This window comes from Petaurus breviceps, unplaced genomic scaffold (assembly GCF_028583685.1).
Source record: "Petaurus breviceps papuanus isolate PSGF00001 unplaced genomic scaffold, PetGlider_PUasm1.0 166, whole genome shotgun sequence".
Lineage (NCBI taxonomy): Eukaryota > Metazoa > Chordata > Mammalia > Diprotodontia > Petauridae > Petaurus > Petaurus breviceps.
This window is the reverse complement of record NW_027185737.1, coordinates 793,834-815,101: the sequence shown is the minus strand read 5'-3', so window position 1 is coordinate 815,101 and position 21,268 is coordinate 793,834. Positions and strand designations below refer to the sequence as shown.

The 21,268-nt window shown below is 39.6% G+C and overlaps 1 long non-coding RNA gene across 1 annotated transcript in view; it reads left to right on the top strand.

The window, feature by feature from the left end:
* LOC138157009 (uncharacterized) overlaps nucleotides 1-16,246 on the top strand; it is a 130,064-nt gene extending 113,818 nt beyond the window's left edge. The window contains exon 6 of the long non-coding RNA XR_011167267.1: nucleotides 14,695-16,246. This is a non-coding gene — a long non-coding RNA (uncharacterized lncRNA). The remainder of the gene's footprint in view (nucleotides 1-14,694) is intronic.
* Nucleotides 16,247-21,268: the final 5,022 nt, after the last annotated feature.

Below are 21,268 nucleotides of genomic sequence, written 5' to 3'. Positions count from 1 at the left end.
AGGAGAGGGAGTGTAATGATTAGTAAGTCAAAAATCAACTACAGAATTCTAGCCTGGGATATCACTGGAGGAAGCTAGAAAGGGGCTCCAATTTAGAATGAAAACAAAGAGAAGATTTCAAGTCTGAAATAGCTTTGAGAATCCTACCATCCCATTCTATAAGAAGAGATGTCCTAGAGACGAAAATATGTCTGAAATGCTTGTGAGAGCACGGTGCTAGAGACAGAGAATAGGGAGCCATTCTGAAGAGGTAAGAGGAGTCACACATCTAGGTTCCATCTGGGATTTCTGACCTAACCGTCAAAACTCATGTCAAAACTCCTCCCATCAAGGACAACTTTCTTGATGAATTCAAAGACCTGATTTCATATCCTGCCTCACACTAGCTGTGTAATCCTGGTCAAGTCATTTTCTCAGTCCCAGTTTCCCCATCTGTAAAAATGGGAATAAAAATTTTTTTTAATTTTAAAATAAGGATAATAATAACACCTATGTCACAGGATTATTGTGAGGATCAAATGAGATGATATATGTGTGTATATTCACCTACATATATATTATGTGTGTGTATATGTTGGCATGTATAACATTACATTGTTACATATATAACACATGTATATGAAGTCTTGTGAATACTTACATGTATACATGTATATGTGTACATGTGCATATAAGAAAAGTGTATCCATATATACATATATAGAGCACTTATAAAAATATTTATGCTTATGTCATCTCCATGCCACAAACAAGCTTAGAGCTAGAAGCTATTGGGTTCTTCTGGCTTCTAGCATCCTGTGACCTCTAGAATGGGAGAGAATTTGGCACCTTGATCAGGACTACTGTCAGCAGTTATTTCCTTCCCACCTAGGGCAGAGCTGACCAGGCCAGTCTGGTCGCTCAGGTCTGAGACTAGAGAATGGAATGAGACATTTGTAGCCCATCTAATAGTTTAACAAAAGGTTTGCTTAGTCATGGCAGGGGAAAGATATTCAGAGGTGGGTCAGGCTATTTAATCTGGATTCAGCTTTAACTGATTTCAGCTTTCCTCTGCTGCCCTTGGCCATGCTGCTAGCCTGCATCCTGAAACCTGAGGGAAGAACTCCAGGGCCTCATGCCCCAGCTGTTTGTTTATATTCAGATGAACTGGAAGCTATTCAATGTGTAGAGCATTAGTGCTCTGAATCCATTAAATCTCTTTGGTCATAAGATGTTTCCTGTTTGGCATTGTCAGCTTCGTCCAGTGGTCAAAGCCCTATAAACCTCCCAAGAAATTATTCACACATTTGTAGGGAAAATTCATTAACATCCACTTCTATTTATTAGTTGATTGATTCTATGATTCAAAGAGGCCATTTGCTCTAGGTATAGGTATCAGGGCATAGGTACATCTTGTTAATACATTAAAAACCAATCATGTCTCTTTCAATAGGCTTTAAGGAAAAACTATGTAGTTTTGACCAGCCTACTTCAAGGCCTTAGGACAGTACTCCTATCACCTCACCCTATAACTCAGTTGCTCTGCCTTCCTGATTGTTGAAACACTCATGACCCTCAGATAACAAACAGGAACTTACTGAAAGGTTCAAGAGGGACTGCGAAATTTGTAACAAGATAGGCAAGTAGTTGGCAAGAACTATGCTAAAGCCAATTGACTCTGAGGAGTATGACCATAGAGGCCACATGGCCACACTTGTGAAATTAGAATGAGGACAAGAAAAGATGAAGAAGCTGAGAGGCTCAGGGTTGGAAACTTTTTAGATGAGTACAAAAAGAATAGATAGAGGGTGTCCCATATGCTGTTCCAGTCAAATGAAACTATGGTTAAAGTTTCATTCTTTTAGGATGGGAGTTCTTCATCTTTATTTGTGAATCATGAACCACCCCCCCTTTGCAGTCTGGTGAAGCTAATGGATCCCTTCTAAAAATAATCTCTTATAAATCAATATATTAAAATACACATGATTAAGGGAAATCAATTATGTAGAAATACGGTTATCAAAACATTTAAAAAGTAAATTCACAGACTCCCTGAAATTTGTCTATGGACCGACCCCTTGAGGATCCATGGTCCCCAGTTCAAGAACCTCTGCTTTAGGAGAAAAACACTGTAGTATATAACTTCCTCATTTTTACACATTCATATTTGGGTTTGCTTTTCCTATGAGCTCCCAAAAAACTCCCTCCCAAAAAATTCCTACCTTGTTTTGCCTAAACTAAGAGGTAAATGGATTTGTCTATACCTCCAAGATAGATACAGAGAAAAAATATCCTTAGAGGATAAGTGTTGTAGTGGTGTCATATTTGATTCAGTTGTATCAGTTCTCTGGAAGAAATTCTCTGGTAGAAGCAAAGAATTATGACAAATAAGGAAACCTGAGACTAGGAAGACCTGAAGGAGTATTGTTCTTTCTAATTGCTATTTTGGGGTCTTGCCCTCGAATCCTATGAAGGAAAGTGTCAATAGTGCAGGTTTTCCAGAGACAACCTGGGAATAGCCTTAGAAGTAGAAATGAGATAATCAGCTGAAAGGGACATTGAGCAACAGAAAATCGTGTGGGCTTGATATTTGGTGATGACATGGGACTTGATTTGGTCAGAGGATGTGCCAGGGCAGTCTTTGAAACAGAAAGTGAAGAATATGAAATATTATGAAGAATATGTGAAATATATGAAGAAAGTGAAGAATATGAAATATGAATAAGAAAGTGAACAAAATAATTGGAAGATTTATCCATTTTATCATGCAATTCCTTTTTTAAAAGTGTGGCCTGGATGATTAAAGGTTATCTTGCTCATACCGTTCACTCTTAAATATCTCTACATTCTTTTCCATAAAAGATTACATAAGCATCTGTCTGTTGCAAATAGAGATCATTCCATGGAGAAAAATGCTCATAAAAATGAAACAGAAAAAGAACCCATTCTTATCTTAGCTGAACTAGGAGAAAAAGGATTCTGAGTTTAACTTGAACTCATTGACTATGTGATTTGGTCTACTATTTCTCTTAGGCCCAGAGCACAAAGTTTTTGCAAAGGGAGGGTGTTTCCAGGTTCTACCTGAATTAATGAGCCAGAAATCTCAATTAATGGACATGATTAGTTTTTAATGTATTAACAAGATGTACCTATGCCCTGATACCTATACCTAGAGCAAATCCCTCTTTGAATCATAGAATCAATCAACTAATAAATAGAAGTGGATGTTAATGAATTTCCCTACAAATGTGTGAATAATTTCTTGGGAGGATTATAGGGCTTTGGATGAAGAAGACAATGCCAAACAGGAAACATCTTATGATCATCCGACAGAATCAGTCATGCCTCTTGGCTCCATGTATGAAAGTAGCAAGTCAGACTAATAGAATCAGGGTGGGGGTGGTTAGAAGAGTATCTGTCTCTCTCCATCCATCTGACTGTCTCTCTGAGAAAAACACTAGGAAACAACAACGAAGAAGTTCTCAGAAACAAAAGCAAGAAAGGAGAGCATTCCAGGAATAGGAGCCAGCCTGTGCAAAGGGCACAGATCACAGAAACATATGTTGTATGACATCTAAAGTGGGAAAGGGCTTATTAGCTGCTGAGGACTAGAGGTAGTTGGGTTGGAAAGGGAGAAGTTATAATGTGAAGGCAGCTTTGATTTCAGCCAAGATTCCAGGGATTTTTCCTGGCAGGATTCATCATCTACTTTTTGAGTGTTTACTAAGGCAGTCTGGCAAATAAATATGATTTTCAGCCACCTACCCACCCTCATTCTTCTAAAAGAAGTATCTGTCCTGGCTCTCTTCTCTCAGTGACCTCATCTCCCACGTGTTTAGTTATCATCTCTATACAGATGACTCCCAGATATAGAAATCTAGTCTTGTCTCTTTCCTAAACTTCAGTCCCTCATCTAATTCAATTTCTCCTCTCTGTGCCTTTTGCATAAGCTGGCCCCTATACCTGGAATGCACTTCTTCCTCACCTCTGTATGTTAGAATCTTTGATTTTCTTCACAGCTCAGTTCAAATGCCATCTTCTATGTATATGAAGCCTTTCCTCATCCCCAGTTGCTAAGGTTCTCCCTCAACCCCTAACTACTTTCTTTATTTTATATCTACTTATATGTACACATGTTGTTTCCCCAAAGGACTGTAACTAGACTGTTTTATTTTTGTCTTTGTATCAGCAATGCCTATTTTTTGGTCCTTTGTTTATCATTCCTCTTGTATTAAGGCTACGCTTGGTACATAACAGTTGTCCTTCGCTCTCAAAGAGGCCCAAAATGACATCACTATGCTAGAGTCAAGTTTCAGTGTGTCCGACTGTGGCTAATCAGACCAATATGAGCTCAGAATACTCTACCACAGGTAGGGCACAAGTAGTTCATGTGAACATTTGGGGTTGATTCTCTAAATATGTACATTCTGCATTTCCTTTGAGCTGTTTCAATTCTGCTTTGCTCATAGAGCACAGCACCTTCTCTGATGTGGGTGTACCATGCTGAGTGGTCCTGTGCCAGTGTCTCCCATGTCACCCAATTAATTCCAGGATTCCTAAGAGAGACCTTGAGAGTGTCCTTGTATTGCTTCTTCTGAACACCATGCTTGCTCTATGAAAGTCTTTTTGGCAAGTGTACATTTTACAGTCAAACAACACAACCAGCTCATCAGAGTTATACTCTAACTAATAAATGCTGATTGGTTGATTGATTGATTAATTAAAAGGCACACAAAGTTATCACTTGTTCTCCCCTAGTCACCCAGTATATATTGTTACTTGACCCAGGTAAGTAGCAATAAAAGAGGAGAATTATCACCTTAAGACTGGGCACTGTTGGGGCGGCCAGGTTGCACAGTGAGTAAGAGCACCGGCCCCAGAGTCAGGATGACCTGGAGATCGAATCCCAGGCTCAGACACTTAGCACCCACTCAAAAACACCTGGCCATGTAACCTTGAGCAAGTTACTTAACCCCAATTGCTTAGGGGTGGCCAGGTGGCTCTGTGAGTAAGAGCACCGGCTCCAGTGTCGGGATGACCTGGGGATCAAATCTGGGCTCAGATACTTAGCACTACACCCAGAAATAACTGGCCGTGTATGTAACCTTGAGCAAGTTACTTAACCCCAATTGCTTTAAAAAAAAAAAAAAGATTTTCAAAGTGCTTTATAAACATTATCTCCTTTGATTCTTACAACCACCTTTGGGAGATGAACATGTCTGAAGACAGCCTTCTAAGTTTGAGAGGCCTAGTGGACCTGAATCTTATTGGGTTGGAATTAAATGACAACAGTTCGACCTAAAAGAGTCTGAGGTTTTGTTTTTTTAGTGAAGTGCAAGCTCAATGCGTCAGTTGTGTGATGTGGTAGCCAAAACATAATGTAATCTCAGGCTGTGTTGGGAGGGTCATAGCTTCCAAGAAAAGGGAAGTGATAATTTCACTGTGTTCTGCCCTTATTGGGCCTTCTCTGGAGATTTGTGTTTAACTCTGAGTGTCATAGTTTAAGAAGGACACTGATAAACTGGAAAAGTTCAAAGGAGGCTAACCAATAGAGTGAAGAGCCTTGAATTCATGACCTATCAAAATCAGTTGAAGGAATGAGGAAAAAAAGAAGATTCTGGTAGAGGTAACATGATAGCTTAACATTGCTCTCACTTGCCCCTCTTTCCCCTTCAAATCTTCTGTCATGTGCTTAACTCCAGAGGACAGAATCAGGAGCAATGGGAGGAAGTCACATAGATACCAATTTGGGTTTGATGTCAGGAAAAATTTCCTTAATAATTTGAGTTGTCCAAAATTGCAATGGCTTGCCTCAGAACGTGGTGAGTTCTTCTTCCTTGGAGTTCTTCAAGTTGGATGACCATTTATTGGGTATTTTATGGTGGGAAATTCCTTTGTGTAATGGGTTGGACTAATAATGGTCACCAAGGCTCTTTCCAACTCTCAGTTTCTCTGATTCTGTGAACCCTCAGCAACTAGTTTAGCACACTTTAGGGGATGATGTACACTGACAAGAGGATTGGGTCAAGCCTGGTCATTTACCAATAGATATAGACCAGGAGTTGTTTAGATAGCTCAGGCAGAAGCAAAATGTAAAAGGCCTAATTCGCAGTCCTGCAAACTGCTCTATGTTCTGAGAAAGTTTAAGTAACAGCCTTTTAGCAAATTGTAACATTAGTTTTAAGTTAGGATACTGAGTCCTGTTTTAAGTTTATTTTTGTCAAATATGGGGAGGGAGGGGAGGTTATGGCTAAATAGCACAGTGAATAGAACAATAGAGCACCAGCCCTGGAGTCAGGAGGACCTGAGTTCAAATGTGCCCTCAGACACTTAACAGTTGCTAGCCATGTGACCTTGGGCAAGTCATTTAACCCCAATTACCCTGCCCTCCCCCCTCTAAGAAGCAAAAAAAAAATGTGTGTGTGACTCCCAAGTTTAGCATTCCTTTTGTATTAAGAATAAATTATTTAGTTTATACCTAATTCATGTTGTACATTTTGTGCCTTTTTTACTTCTTTCTGAGGAGACTTAAATGTGACCCAATTAGTAAAATTGTCCCCAGGCACCAGAATATGTGACTTAAGGGGAGGTCAGTCAATAAACATTATATAAATATAATATGTTAATATATAATGCAATGTAATCTCATATAAATATAATATATAAATTGCCTACTACGTGCTATACACTGTGATAAGGGCTTAGGATACAAAAAATGGTATTCATTCTAAACAGTCTCCCCCAGGACTAAACTCAGTCTAGACTGCAGACTTGGTACAGGGAAGGAGAGCAGTATCCCCCCAGCCCCTGTGACCATCCAGCAGTAATTCTTCAAGGTTAGACCTAATAATGTGGGTGATATGATGACAGAGTAACAAGTATGATTCAAAGGGGAGAGGCAGGTGCTAAATTCGCGTGATCATCCCCTAGAATAGGCCCAGAATGTCTTAGGAATATCTCCTTTATTGCTCACAAACCTGGAGAAGCACTATATGCTCATTTCTGGTGAAATGATAGCTTGCTGGGACATGTCTGCAAATCAACTTTCTAGTTCTCTGATTATGTAGAGATAAACTGTTCATGGTGCTTGCTGCACCCCAGAGCATCCAACCAGGCTCTTTCACCCAAATGTTTATTCCTGTTCTGACCAAATCACTGAGATGCCATGTCAAGAGCGTGGGCTTTGTTTCCCTTGTGGGAATACTTATCCATACCAAAACTCATATGTACTCAATGTTGACTTCCTTGAGCATATTTTGAATATCCAATCTTAGAGCAGAAATGGACATTAACATTTGAACAGGTCTTGATTAAATGCCTTAACCAGAGTCACACAGCTTTAAATACTATTACCAAACACAAGGGGATGACAAAACCACTATAATGAAATCAGACCCTGAAAACTTTGAAAAACCAATGAATGTCCCAGATAATTTTGCTTAATGACTTTTCTTTGTCATGAAGAAAGGTTTGATGAGGGGAAGGAGGGAAAGGAGAGTTTGAAATGACTGTGATGTGAAAGCAAAAGGCAACAAATGTTTATTAAAAATTTAAAAGTTGGGAACAAACTCCTTCTTAATATTAGTGTCCTGTAGGAAATGGCACCTGGATTGTGCTTTGAGGGAACACTTGTGTAAAGACACAAATGCAGGAGATGAAAGGTAATATATAGGGAATAGCTAGCAGGCCAGCTCAACTGGGACAGAAAGTGTGTGGTAGAGAGTACAGTAATATGAAATGACTAGAAAGGCATGTGGGAGTCAGAATGGGGAGCCTTAAATGCCAAGGTTTGTAATTTATTCTAGAGGCAATAGGGAATCAGGGAAGATTTTTGAGAAAATGTATAGTACTTTCCAAATGTATTCATTTCATAACCAAGTTTTCTAAGTTAAAACAAAATAAATCCAAATAAAATATTTTCTGTTATTCCCAACCCTAGGGCAGAACTTCTTAACCTGTGGTCTATATATAGATTTCATAGGTCTATGAACTTGAATAGGAAAAAAATTGGACCTTAATTTTCACTTATCTCTATAGCATTCCCTTCATTATTTAAAATATATTATTCTGAGAAGGGGTCTATAGGTTGAACCAGTCTATCAAAGGAGTCTATGACACACAAAAGATTAAGAGCCCCTGCCCTATGTAGTCCAGTATTCAGGAAGACCTGAATTCAAATCCTTCTTCAAATATTAGCTGTTCAACCCTGAGCAATCTCTTAACTTCCCTGAATGAGCTTCCCTATCAATAAAATGAGAATGATCATAGCCCCCGCCTCACAAGACTTTTGTGAAGATTAAATGAGGTAATAGTTATAAAACATTTTCCAAACCTTAAAGCATGATATAAATGCAAGCTAATGGTCCAGGGAAGGGGTCCTTACAAAAAGTTACTCTAGAGTCACACAAATTAAGTTCATCCTGAGGTAGACCTGACCCCAAAGGGAAGAAAGCTGAGGCTCCAGTTTTCTAGATTATCATGCTCTCACAATTTTAGAAAATATCTAAAACAAGACATAGATATGGCTCATGTCTAAATTGTCCCTTAATAGGAGCTCATAGGATGCCTTCTGGGGGAAAGTATTCAATGTACTAAGTAGAAATTGGGTATATGACAGAAATTTATTTCCTTCAGAAGAAATGATTAAAATATAAAAGGCTCATAAGTATACATCAAGAAAAACAAAATGAGATCAGCCAAAACTGGAAGGAGGAGGAAGCTGAAGAGCCTAGTTTTCCCCACAACTACTCCAACAATCCAGGAAGAATACTGGGTCAAAAAGAATTGGAAATTGAGAGGATGCTTATCAATTGGGGAATGACTTAAGTTGTGCTATATGATTGTGATGGAATACTATTCTGCTATAAGAAATAATAAGCAGGATACGTTCAGAAAACCTGGGAAAACATATATGAACTGATGTTGAGTGAAGTGAGCAAAACCAGAAGAACATTGTACACAGTAACAGCAGCATTATGTAATGATCAACTACGATAGACTTAGTCCTTCTCAGTAATACAATGATCTAAGACAACTCCAAAAGACTCATAATGGAAAATGCTATCTATGTCCAGAGAAAGAACTATGAAGTTTGAATGCTGATCGAAGCAGACTATTTTCTTTTTTTTTTCCCCAAGGCTTTTCCCTTTTTCTTCTTTCACATGGCATTTCCCCGTTTCTTCTTTCACAACATGACTAATGTGGAAATATGTTTAACATGATTGCACATGCTTGCTGTCTTGGGGAGGGGGGAAAGGGAAGGAGGGAGAAAAATTTGGAACTCAAAATCATAAAAAAAAGAATGTTGAAAGCTATCTTTCGATGTAATCAGAAAATATAAAATAGAATTTTATATAGAAGTGGAAGGAAAGGAGGAAGGAAGGAAGGAAGGAAGGAAGGAAGGAAGGAAGGAAGGAAGGAAGGAAGGAAGGAAGGAAGGAAGGGAAGGAAGGAAGGGGAGGAAGGAAGGAAAGGAAGGAAGGAACGAACGAACGAATGAACGAAGGAAGAAAGGAGGGAAGGAGGGGAGGGAAGTAAAGAAAGAGAGGAGGAGGAGGGAGGAAGAATACTTGTCCAAGCAGTGGATGGGAAATCAAAGGAGAAACTATGGTACATCATTTTTCCAGTCCAAGACCACAAATTCCACCTACAGTCAGTTGGTGGAATTTGTCAGAAAGAAATTGTAGAGAAGAAACTGTAGAAGCCTGGATTGTGGACTTGGAGCCCAGGAGCGTGAGGACACTCAGAGCTGATCGGCTCCAGGGCCTCAAACCAACAGCACAGGAGCACTCAGAACTCTGAGCTAGGCCAACCCAGAGCAGATCACTCAGTCCCAGGCACAAACCAGCAGGGAGTCTCCCAGAGCAGCCAGGATCCTGGACCAAGTTCTCAGATCTCCAAACCAGGCCTGAGCCCCAATAACAGCTTGTGGTTCCAGTCTCCTACCCTGGAAATCAGAGCATGTATAGAATCTCCAGAGGGACTGGGATCACACACTCTTTCTTGAAAGAGCTCCTAGCTAAGCCAGCAATCTCTAGAAGAATGACTAAACAATAACAATAACCAAAAAATAGAAAGAGCTATTGTGAGGACAGAGATGCCCAATACAAAAACTCAGAAGAGGAAAATACCTTAAAAACACCTACAAGCAAACCCTCAAATTAAAACAGGTTTCCCACAAAATCCCACAGAATGGATTGTCAACAAGGGTCGTTGTTGTTCAGTCATATCCAACTTTTAGACCCCATTTAGGGTTTCTTGGTGAAGATACTGGACTGGCTTTCCATTTCCTTCTGTAGTTAATTTTACAGATGAGGAAACTGAGGCAAACAGGATTAAGTGATTTGCCATGGATCACACAGTAAGTGTCTGAGGCCAGATTTAAACTCAGAAAATGAATCTTTCTGACTCCAGGCATAGCACTCTATCCACTGTGCCACCTAGCTGCCTTTAGAATTACTACATTAAAAAATATTTTTTTAGGGGGCAGTTAGGTGGTACAGTGAATAGAGTGTGGGCCCTGGAGTCAGGAGGACCTGAGTGCAAATCCACCCTCTGACACTTGACACACCCTACTAGCTGTGTCACCTTGGGCAAGTTACTTAATCCCAATTGCCTTGCCTTCCCCCTTCCAAAAAAATAGAATTACTACATCAAAATTAATTTAAATTTAATCAAAATTAAGTTGATCATAGATTTAAGGCCTGAAAGGCCCTGAGATGTCCTCTAGTCCAGCTCCTTCATTTTTCAGATGAAGAAAGGCTCAGAGAATTTAAATACCTTGGCCATGATCACCTAGTACCAGTCAGTACCAGAGCTGAGATTTGAACCCTGGTCCTCTGACTCCAAACTGAGCTCTAGAAGGGTTTATAAAATAATTGACATACATTGTCTCAATTAATCCTCACAGCAACCCTGTGGGATAGATGTTATGTTATCCCCATTTTACAAAAGAAAACACCAAGGGCACCTGAAGTCCTACTTTACTCAGAGTCACATAGCTAATAAATATCTGAGAAGGGATTTAACCTCTTGTTTTTCTGTTTCTAAACTCAGGGCTCTATATCACCCATAGCATTAATAGTGATGATGATGATGATGATGATGATGATGATGATGACAGCTAGCATTTATCTAAGCATTTTAAGGTTTGCTTAATGCTTCACAAATATTATCTCATTTTGGAGGGGCAGCTGGATGGTGCAGTGAATAGAGCACTGGCCCTGGAGTCAGGAGGACCTGAGTTCAAATGTGGCCTCAGACACTTAACACTTACTAGCCATGTGACCTTGGGCAAGTCACTTAACCCCAATTGCCCTGCCTTCCCCCTCCAAAAAAAATATATATTATCTCATTTTTATCCTCATAACCCTGTTGGTAGGTGCTATTATTATCCTCATTTTATAAATGAAGAAAGTAAAGTTAAGTGACTTGCCTGGGGTCATATAGTTAATAATTTTCTGAGGTCAAATTTGAAATCAAGTCTTCCTGAATGTAAGTCCAGTGCTCTACTGATTATCTGCAATGTCACCTTGCTGCCGCTAATTAGCCACTAAAACATTTTGCCTTGCTGTGCCTATGAAACTGGAATTTTCTGGCATTAAATACACATATTTATAAAATATATATATGTATGTATATATATATCACTATTTTACCCACATATATAAACTGTGCCTACATAGCTGCCCACCTCACCTATGGCGAGGGAAGAATAGGTATTACAGAGACTCCAACACCAGAGTCCCTGTGGGGCAGTCTGGAAGGAATTCATAAGGCTCAAGCAATCTTCTAAGTCAGGATTGTAAAAGTTTATTGTTACTCTATACAGTAGACAGGAGGTATTAGGGAACCTGCAAACTTAAAGAAGTCATAGGTATAGTTTATAAAGAGAATAGTAAATCAGATGACAATTATGCTAACTAGGTGAGTAAGTGTGGGATTAGGGAGGAGTTAAGGACTGACCAGTGCTTAAAGAAACATGCACTTTTAATATCAACTTCGAAGGAGTATTCCCCATAATTCACTGGGAAATAACCCAAGGCGGGGCTAGCTGGAGGTGTGGTTTTAGGCTTGAAACTAAGTCAGCTAGCGGTCAGGGCTGACTGAGAAGTGCCTAGTCTGCCACCATCAGTGTCACATTTGACAAGATGGATGTTGGGAACCAAGGCTAACGGAGACTCAGTATGTGTATAATTGGCTAAGGAGTTAACTTACAGCTAGTGCATTGAAGGATTCATAGGTGCATCTGGCCATTATACTAGGGGGAGATAAACAGTTCATAAATTGTTGCTGGGCAGAGTGCTGGCAGGAGGAAGGGGCAGAGTTAATGCTCTGAGGCTGGGGGGGGAGGGAAATGTGATTTTACAAACTGGTTTTACAAATTGATTTTACAAACATAGACACCCCAAGCACCCCATCACCTGCTCCTAGTTTCAAATCTCTTCCCAGATGAATGGGGATAGAAAGGACTATACCTTTTTTTTTTTTCAGTAGTACATGGCATCTACACAAAAATTGACCATGTATTAGGGCATAAAAACCTCACAATCAAATGCAGAAAGGCAAAAATATTAAATGCATCTTTTTCAGATCATGATGCAATAAAATTACATTTAATAAAGGGCCATGGAAAGATAGATGAAAAATTAACTAAAGCTCTCTTCCCAGGCTAAGAAGCTGGTCTCCTTCCTCTGTTTCAGTGAGATGTATCACATATATTTTCAGGAGCTGCTGTGAAAAATTTCTCCAGAGATTTTCTCTGATTATATGCTGCTTTTCTCAATTTTCCACTCTCTGAATTCCCTAATCAGTTTGAAAGACCACTAGACCAAGTGGCCAATTTAGATAGGCAGTAGCCCTTACGTGTGTTTCTGTTCTTTTCTATTTTTTGAGACTCTAAGATCCTTGAGAGCAAAGTTATTTTTTTTGTCTTTTTATCCCTAGCACCTATTATTTTGCCTTTATTAAATTCTCTTTTGTTCCCTTCTCTTCCATTGATGATATACCTAAGGTGGGTGGGCAAGCTTTGACCTTCCAATCAGATAGTAAACAAACAATGCAGGGCCAAATCCTAGGCAAAAATTCAAAGTATAAGAACTTTGGTTTTGGATCCTCTCACCTACCCTAGCTCAGGTGACTTCTTGCTACCTAAGGCCACCTATTTCTGTGCTATAGCCAGGGCTACAGCTCTAGTCAATTTAATTCAATTCAATAAACATTTACTAAATGCCTGCTCTGCACAAAGTACTGTGCCAGGGTTATAAAGACAAAAAAGTAAACTGTGAAAAAATGTGTGCTGGTGTGGGAAATTAGCACTGATCTTTTAATCACAGGTCAAGTGATAGCTCATGCTAAGGAGAATACCATTGAGTCTGAGTAGATGAGAGTGCCATGCATTTCACTATATAATGTGGTCAACTCTACTCAACAGGCATTTTTAAAAAGTTATTAATTTATTTATTTTCCATTTTCAACATTTGCTTTTATAAGATTTTGAGTTCTTAATTTTCCCCTTCCCTCAACTCTTCCCTGCCCAAGACAGCATGCAATCAGATATAGGTTATACATGTATGATCATATTAAACATGTTTCCACATTAGTCACATTGTGAAAGAAGAATCAGAACAAAAGGAGAAAACTATGAGAAAGAAAAAAACAACCAGAAAAAGAAGCAATAGTATGCTTTGATCTGCATTCAGATTCCATAGTTTTTTCTCTGGATATGGATAATATTTTCCATCATGAGTCTTTTGGAATTGTCTTAGATTATTGCTCAGAACAACTAAGTCTAACAAAGTTGGTCATTATTTACTGTGTTTTCCTGTCAACAAGCATTTAAGTACCGACTGTGTGTCAGGCACTATGGTGCCTAATTATGGTGGTGGCATACAAAGAAAAGCAAAAAACAGTCCCTGTTGTCAAGAAAATCACAAGCAGTTCAAAGAGTTTATTCTCTCTGTGTGGGGTGTATATACACATATACACATATCTGTGGGGTGTGGGTGTATATACACATATACACATATCTGTAGGTATATCTATATACAGACACATACAGATGTGTGTGTGTATACAGGATAAATTGGAGAAAATCAACAGAGGAAAAGTCTCTAAGAACTAGCAATCCTAAGAGGGGCAATCAGCCCCTCCTCCTTGGGATTTTCTCCATGGAATTAACTATGGAGGGAGAAAGTATTTATAATAGAAATAACAATGGATTTGGAGTCAGAAGACTTGATTTGTATCCTGACTTTGCCACTTAATAAATGATATGACCTTGGTCAAGTCAGTTAACTTCACTAAGTTTTTATTTCTTCATCTATAAAGGGAGGAAATTAATATTTATATGAAAGAAAAATAATGTAACCTGTCCCAAGGACACAAGCCTGCCATAAACCAATTAATAAAATAATAAAATAAAATTAAAATTAAATAATTCTAATTCTAGGCATCTTTATTGAGAAAGAGGGGAAATGTAAAGAAATACATCCTACGCTTGAAAAATCTCTTACACCACCCATTTCCATTTACAATTTACAGTGTTCCCAAAGACAAAGCTCTACAATAAGATAAAGCAATTATAATTACAGAGCTTGAGTTAAAAGGTCAGTTAATAGTTGTGATTGATCAAAGAAAACAGTAGTCACCTTTTGGCATATTCTGGAAAATTATTTTCTTGAAATTATTCAATTCCACTGTAACCATTTTCTCTAGGGATTCTTCTTACAGCCTGGTTAAAGGTGAACTCCAGACATACTTCCAGTAATTGAATTAGTCAAAGACTTTTTCCTGAGGGGCGGAGTCAAGATGGTGGAATAGAAGCAGGACCTCCCCACTGTTCCTGCTTCCACCTTCCCCAATCCATGTAAAAAGGGGACTCTGAACAAACTTTGGAGCTGCAGAACCCACAAAATGACACAGAGAAGCTAACCTCCCACTGAGAACAGCCCAGCAGGCTGGCAGGAATCGGCCAGCGCTCTGGGAGCCCAGCCCCACAATGAGGCTTTAGCCCCAGGGTGGGCCTGACCAGCCGGCAAGAGGGACTCCAGATCACCAGCAGCTGTGGCCATTTCCAGAATTATCAACACAGAGACGGGAAAAGACAAAGTGCAGAAAAGTCAGTGCAGTCTGGACTTTGGGACCCAGTAAGTAGGAGTGCCTGGCTTTTGCCCCCGGGGCGAGAAGCCACTAAGATGTGGCAGCTTCAGCTCCTGGCCTGCAGAGTGTAGGGGAACCAAGCACCAGTCTGAGGGGTAATCGCTCTTGCTTTAACCTTCTTGGATCTGGATTGCAGTCTAGGGTGGAGATCCTGGGGTGTGTGTCCAGCTTGCCAGAGCGTGTGGAGGCCTCAGAGAGGGCACCCATCTAATACCTCCAGCTGAGAAAACCCCAGGGTTGGGGATGAAAACTCCCCTATCTGGTGGCAGAGTCCTACTGTGGCAAAAAGCCCAGGGGTCAAGGGACTGAGGGGCGACATGACCAGGCAAAGGAAACAAAGCAGACAGAAGATTCCAACATTAGACTCCCATTTTGGGACACAAAGGATCAAAGCATGGAACTGGAGGAAGACAGTGAAGTCAGATCTCCTGCACCAAAAGCTTCAAAGGAAAATACAAGCTGGTTACAGGCCATAGAGGACCTTAAGAAACAAATAAGAGAAGTGGAGGAAAAATTGGGAAGAGAAATGAGAACAATGCAAGAAAATTATGAAATGATAGTCAACAGCCTGACTGAAGAAAATAATACCTTAAAAAACAGACTGACTCAAATGGCAAAAGAGGCTCAAAAAGGCAATGAGGAGAAGAATGCCCAGATGGAAAAAGAATCTCAAAAGCTCAATGAGTAGAATCATTTCTTCAGAATTAGATTGGAGCAAATGGAAGCTAGTGACTTTATGAGAAATCAAGATGCTGTTAAACAGATCCAAACAAATGAAAGAATGGAAGGCAATGTGAAATATCTCATGGGAAAAACCACTGACCTGGAAAATAGATCCAGGAGAGATCATTTAAAAATTATTGGACTACCTGAAAGCCATGATCAAAGTAAGAACCTAGAAATCAACCTCCAGGAAGTTCTCAAAGAAAACTGCCCTGATGTTTTAGAACCAGAGGGCAAAATAGAGGTTGAAAGAATCCACCGATCACCTCCTGAAAAAGATCCCAAAAAAGAAAACTCCTAGGAATATTATAGCCAGGTTCCAGAATTCCCAGATTAAGGAGAGAATATTACAAGCAGCCAGGAAGAAACAATTTGAATATTGTGGAAACACAATCAGGATAACCCAGGATCTGGCAGCTTCTACACTGAGGGATCGAAGGGCTTGGAATATGATATTCTGGAGGTCAAAGGAGCTAGGATTAAAACCAAGAGTCACCTACCCAACAAAACTGAGTATCATGTTTCAGGGGAAAATATGGTCATTCAGTGGAATAGAGGACTTTCAAGCATTCTTGCTGAAAAAATCAGAGTTGAATAGAAAGTTTGACATTCAGATACAAGAAGCAAGAGAAGCATGAGAAGGTAAACAAGGAAAAGAAATCATAAGGAACTTATCAAAGTTGAACTATTAACATTCCTACATGGAAAAACTATAATTGTAACTTATGAAACTTTTCTCAGTAGTTGAAGGGAATAGAAATATATATGTATATATATATATATATATATATATATGTCTATATATGAGGGTATATGGGCATATGAATACATATGTGAATATGTGTATATATGTTTACAGATATACATAGATAGAGGGCACAGGACCAATTTAACAGGAAGGGATGACATTTAAAAGGTGAAATTAAGAGGTGAGAGAGGAATATAATGAGAGGAGATGGGCAGAGACAGAATGGGGTAAACTATCTCATATAGAAGAGGCAAGGGGAAATGGTTACAATGGAGGGGAAGAATAGGAAAGAAAAAGGGAATGGGTCAACCTTATTCCTATTGAATTTGGCTTGAGGAGGGAATGAAATACACACTAAATAGAGTATCTCACCCTCCAGGAGAGTAGGGGGGGAAGGGGATGAGAAGGGGGATGATGGAAGGGAGGGAAGGCTGGTGGGGGAGGGAAGTTGGAAGCACCCACTTTTGAAAGGGGATGGGATCAAAGCAGAGAATAGAACAAGTGGGAGGTGGGATAGGAGAGAGGGAAATATAGGCAGTCTTTTACAATATATCTACTATGTTATTGTTTTGCATTAGCCACACATGTACAACCTATACTGAACTGCTTATCTTCCCAGTAAAGGTGGGTGACAAGAGAGGAAGGGAATGAATCTGGAACTCAAAGTTTTAAAATCAAATATATATATATATATATACTATTATTAATACTATTTTACATGTAATTGGGAAATAAAATATACAGGCAATGGGGCATAGAGATCCACTGGAAAAGTTGAAAGGGGTATAGGAGAAAATATGGGAGAGAGCAGATTGGAGGAGGGGATACCTGTGAGACTGCTATTTTGGGGCAGTGGGTAGGGGAAAAACGGGGAGAAAATTTGTAACTCAAAATCTGGTGGAAATGAATGATGTAAATCAGAAGTTAATAAAGCATTAAAAAAAAAAGACCTTCCTTGTGTAACAAAAATTCCCTATAGTAATAATGCACAGCATTTAACAGGATTATGCTGGCAAATATTTAACAACTGACACTCTAGGAGACAAATTGTGTACACAATACACTTCAATCTGTATCATTAACATTTTTTCCATCACTTTCTTAAGTCTAAGCAATCAACAAAATAACAGATTAAGGCTTGATTTGTAGTATTCATGTAAATGTTTCTGCTTAGAATTTAGCCCTCAAGAGCCAGTACAAGCTGGCTCCACACACCACTGGTAACACCATGTATAGCAGTGAATAGAGGGAAGGAATAGAAGATAAAGTCACAGGTGCCAATGAAAGAAAGAAAGAAGAATGAAAGAAAGAAATAGAAGGAAGGAAGGAAGGAAGGAAGGAAGGAAGGAAGGAAGGAAGGAAGGAAGGAAGGAAGGAAGGAAGGAAGGAAGGAAGGAAGGAAGAAAAAGGCATGACATGTATGTGAGCCATTATTATTATGTGGAGGGATTTTCCTGAAAAGACCAAGGAACTCCTAGGTCACTGAAATCACTAGTTTGCCTTGCTCTTGATAGAATACAACAAGGGATTAAACAGGCTATGAACAAAACTGTCCTTCCTGATTCTCAGTGCTTGGGTGATTTGGAGATGATGAAGTATGAAGCTGCTTTTGGTGACTCAGTGCTGAAGCGTGCTTTAGGAATGACAAAGCCATCACTTTATTGGTGACTGAACAGGAAGAGCCAATGATTCATTGAATCTTTAAAAAGGGAATGATCCTACCCCTAGCTTTCTTCTTCCTCAGACTTCCTTATGCCAGATAGCTGTCCCATGTAGGGAGGGGCTGGGGCCACCCTTCTTTCCACTACAACAAAAATGGCCAACTTGCAAAGCACATGGGAATTAAAGCTTGTCCTGCCAAGGCAAGCTAGAGCCTGGGTATTAGGCTGCTTCTTCTGTGTCTGTGTTTCTTGGCTTGGTCCTAGTTGACTGGAACACCTGTCTCAAGATGGACAGGTCCAGGCTTAGAGTTGACCTTGGAGGTCCAGGGTGATCAGGTCAGAGTTGACTGATGGCAAGGGGAGGAGTCCTCAATAAGGATGCTGGTGCTTCTGGAAGGACTCATATTTGTAACTCATAGAGTCATAGAGTGGGTGAAGACAGCAAGTTTTGGCTTCATTTGACCATGGAAAAGAAATGGAAGAGTAAGTTAAAAACACACTTATGACTGGTGAGTTGGGGGTTAGGATTATTTTGGGTCCATTGTCATGGCTTTTTATAATACAATATCAAATAATATCTGACAACCACATGTTTTAAGACATAGTTGTCATCCATAGCATAAATCACAAATGGTAAGAGTTACAGGTTCATAGGACTACAGAATTTAGTTAGTGCCAGAAAGGAATTTTGAGACTGTCTCATCTACCACCATCTCCATATTACAGAAGAAAAAACTGTAGCCTTTCAGAAGGGCTGAGTGATTTGAAGGTGGTTTATCTGTATATAAACTATGTAGGATTCAAACTCAGGTCCTCTGGTACTAAATCCCATTTTTCTTTCCCTATATCACAATAAAATGGGTAAATGGTAGAAAATTATGCATGGGATATGAGGGAAAATAGGCACACCCAGGCACTTTGAAGCTTTTGCAAGTTTTTGGATCTTTTTTTAGCAAGAGTTATAAAAGTGACCAAAGCCTTTTATTTGGTAATTCAACAAATGGGAATATATTCCAAGAAAACAATGCAAAAAGTGGGGAGGAACCCGTATTTGCACAACTATGTTTATAATACTGTTATAGATAAAACCTGGAAATAATCCAGATGCTCAAAGTCTAAGAAATGTTAGGCAAAGTGTGATACTTTAGAGCAATGTGGTATTGCTATTGAGATAGAGAGTGAGGTCTTGTGGAAAAGACTCTGGGATTTAGAAAAGAGAAGCTGAGATCCCAGGTATGCTAGTATTAATTCAATGACCTTGAACAAATCACAACCTCTTTGGGGCTTCAGTTTCCTCAGCTATAAAATTAGGATTACATTCCATCCCTTTCAAACTCTAGATCTATGATCCAATGATAACAACAAACATGAAAACATCTCAAAAACATGGAAAAGCCCTTGTTGTTCAGTTGTTTCTGTTCCTTTTGTGACGCCATTTGGGGCTTTCTTGGCAGAGATACTAGAATGGTTTGCCATTTCCTTCTCCAGTTCATTTTATAGATGAGGAAACTGAGGCAAACAGGGTTAAGTGACTTGCCCAGGGTCAGTCAGCCAGTAAGTGTCTGAGGCCATACTTGAACTCAGGTCTTACCGACTCCAGGCCCAGAACTCTACAACCTAGCTTCCCAGAAACGTCCTTACAAAGTAACACTAAATAGAATTCAGAAGGTTGTAGATAGACCAGTTACAACTATGTAAGGAACATGAGAGTACATGTAGTTGTGCAGAAATGGAGGTCCTGGGTGAAGTGCCCATGGCCTCATATACTAAGCCCCTGTATGTAACAAGTTTGGAAATTACTGAATTCTTCCTAAACTCATACGTGCTTAGCCAGGAGCCCCTCTCTTGTGAAAAACAGACCTGGCCATACTTCCTGATAAGATGTCAGAATGATCCTGGACATCTGGGTCTCACAATAAATCAGGGCAAGGGCTATACAACTGTGCAGACCAAGGCCTGGCTACAATGAATGTGCTTATCTACCATTGTCAGACTAACTTTACTTCCCACAAGACTAACTTTGCTTCCCACACCTATTTTTGGTGGTTTTTGACTTTAAATATTCCTGCTTTTCCTATGGTTGGGGCAGCTCTTCTAAGGTTTCCTTGGGACACCGTTGCTGATCAATAAACTGATGCTCAGAATAATTGACTAGGCTTGGGTTCTTTTTCTCTACATGTCCATTTCACTGGGTTTGAATCACAGCTCTCTGACATTTCTTGTCTATGCAACCACTGGCCAGTACCTCACTTTTCTGAGCCTCAGTCTCTTCCTTTATAAAAGGGTAGATAATATACCTTTTATTTCCTATCTCATAGAGGAGGAAGCATTGTTATGAGGAAAGGCATTGTAAACCTTAAAATCCTATATTGAAACAAATTATTATGTCTGGACAATCATATGCCTCCAAAGAAATAAAAGAGGTTTGGGGTGGCTAGGTGGCTCAGTAAATAGAGAGCACTAGCCCTGGAATCAGGAGGACCTGAGTTCAAATCCAACCTCAGACACTTAATGCTAACTAGCCGTGTAACCTTGGGCAAGTCACTTAACCCTAATTGCCTTGCCTTCTTCCCCTCCAAAAGGCAAACAAACAAACAAACAAAAAAACAAGAAATGAAAGAGGTTTTTGTTGATGTGTTTCTTCCAGGGAAAAAAGCAACAGTGACAAATAAAAATAAACCTCAAGTGAAATATTAACCCATGAAATATTGAAAGACTTTGAAGAAGGTCTCCAGCAAATTTGGGTCATCTTTGAAAAAATTTATGGGTGGGCATAAATAAAATCACCTAGGATGAGAAGATGTAAACATCAGTGAACTCCAGGGTCCAAGTAACTCTCCATTTTCCATCAGCAGCTATGCTTGGTTTTGACTCCATGGGACATCATGCCCTGCCACCAGGTACCCCTTTGTTCCTGCCTCCCTTGCTTTTCAGCTTCCTTTTATGTGTTGTCTTCACCCATTAAGCTCCTTAAGGGCAGAGACTTTCTTTCTTTCTT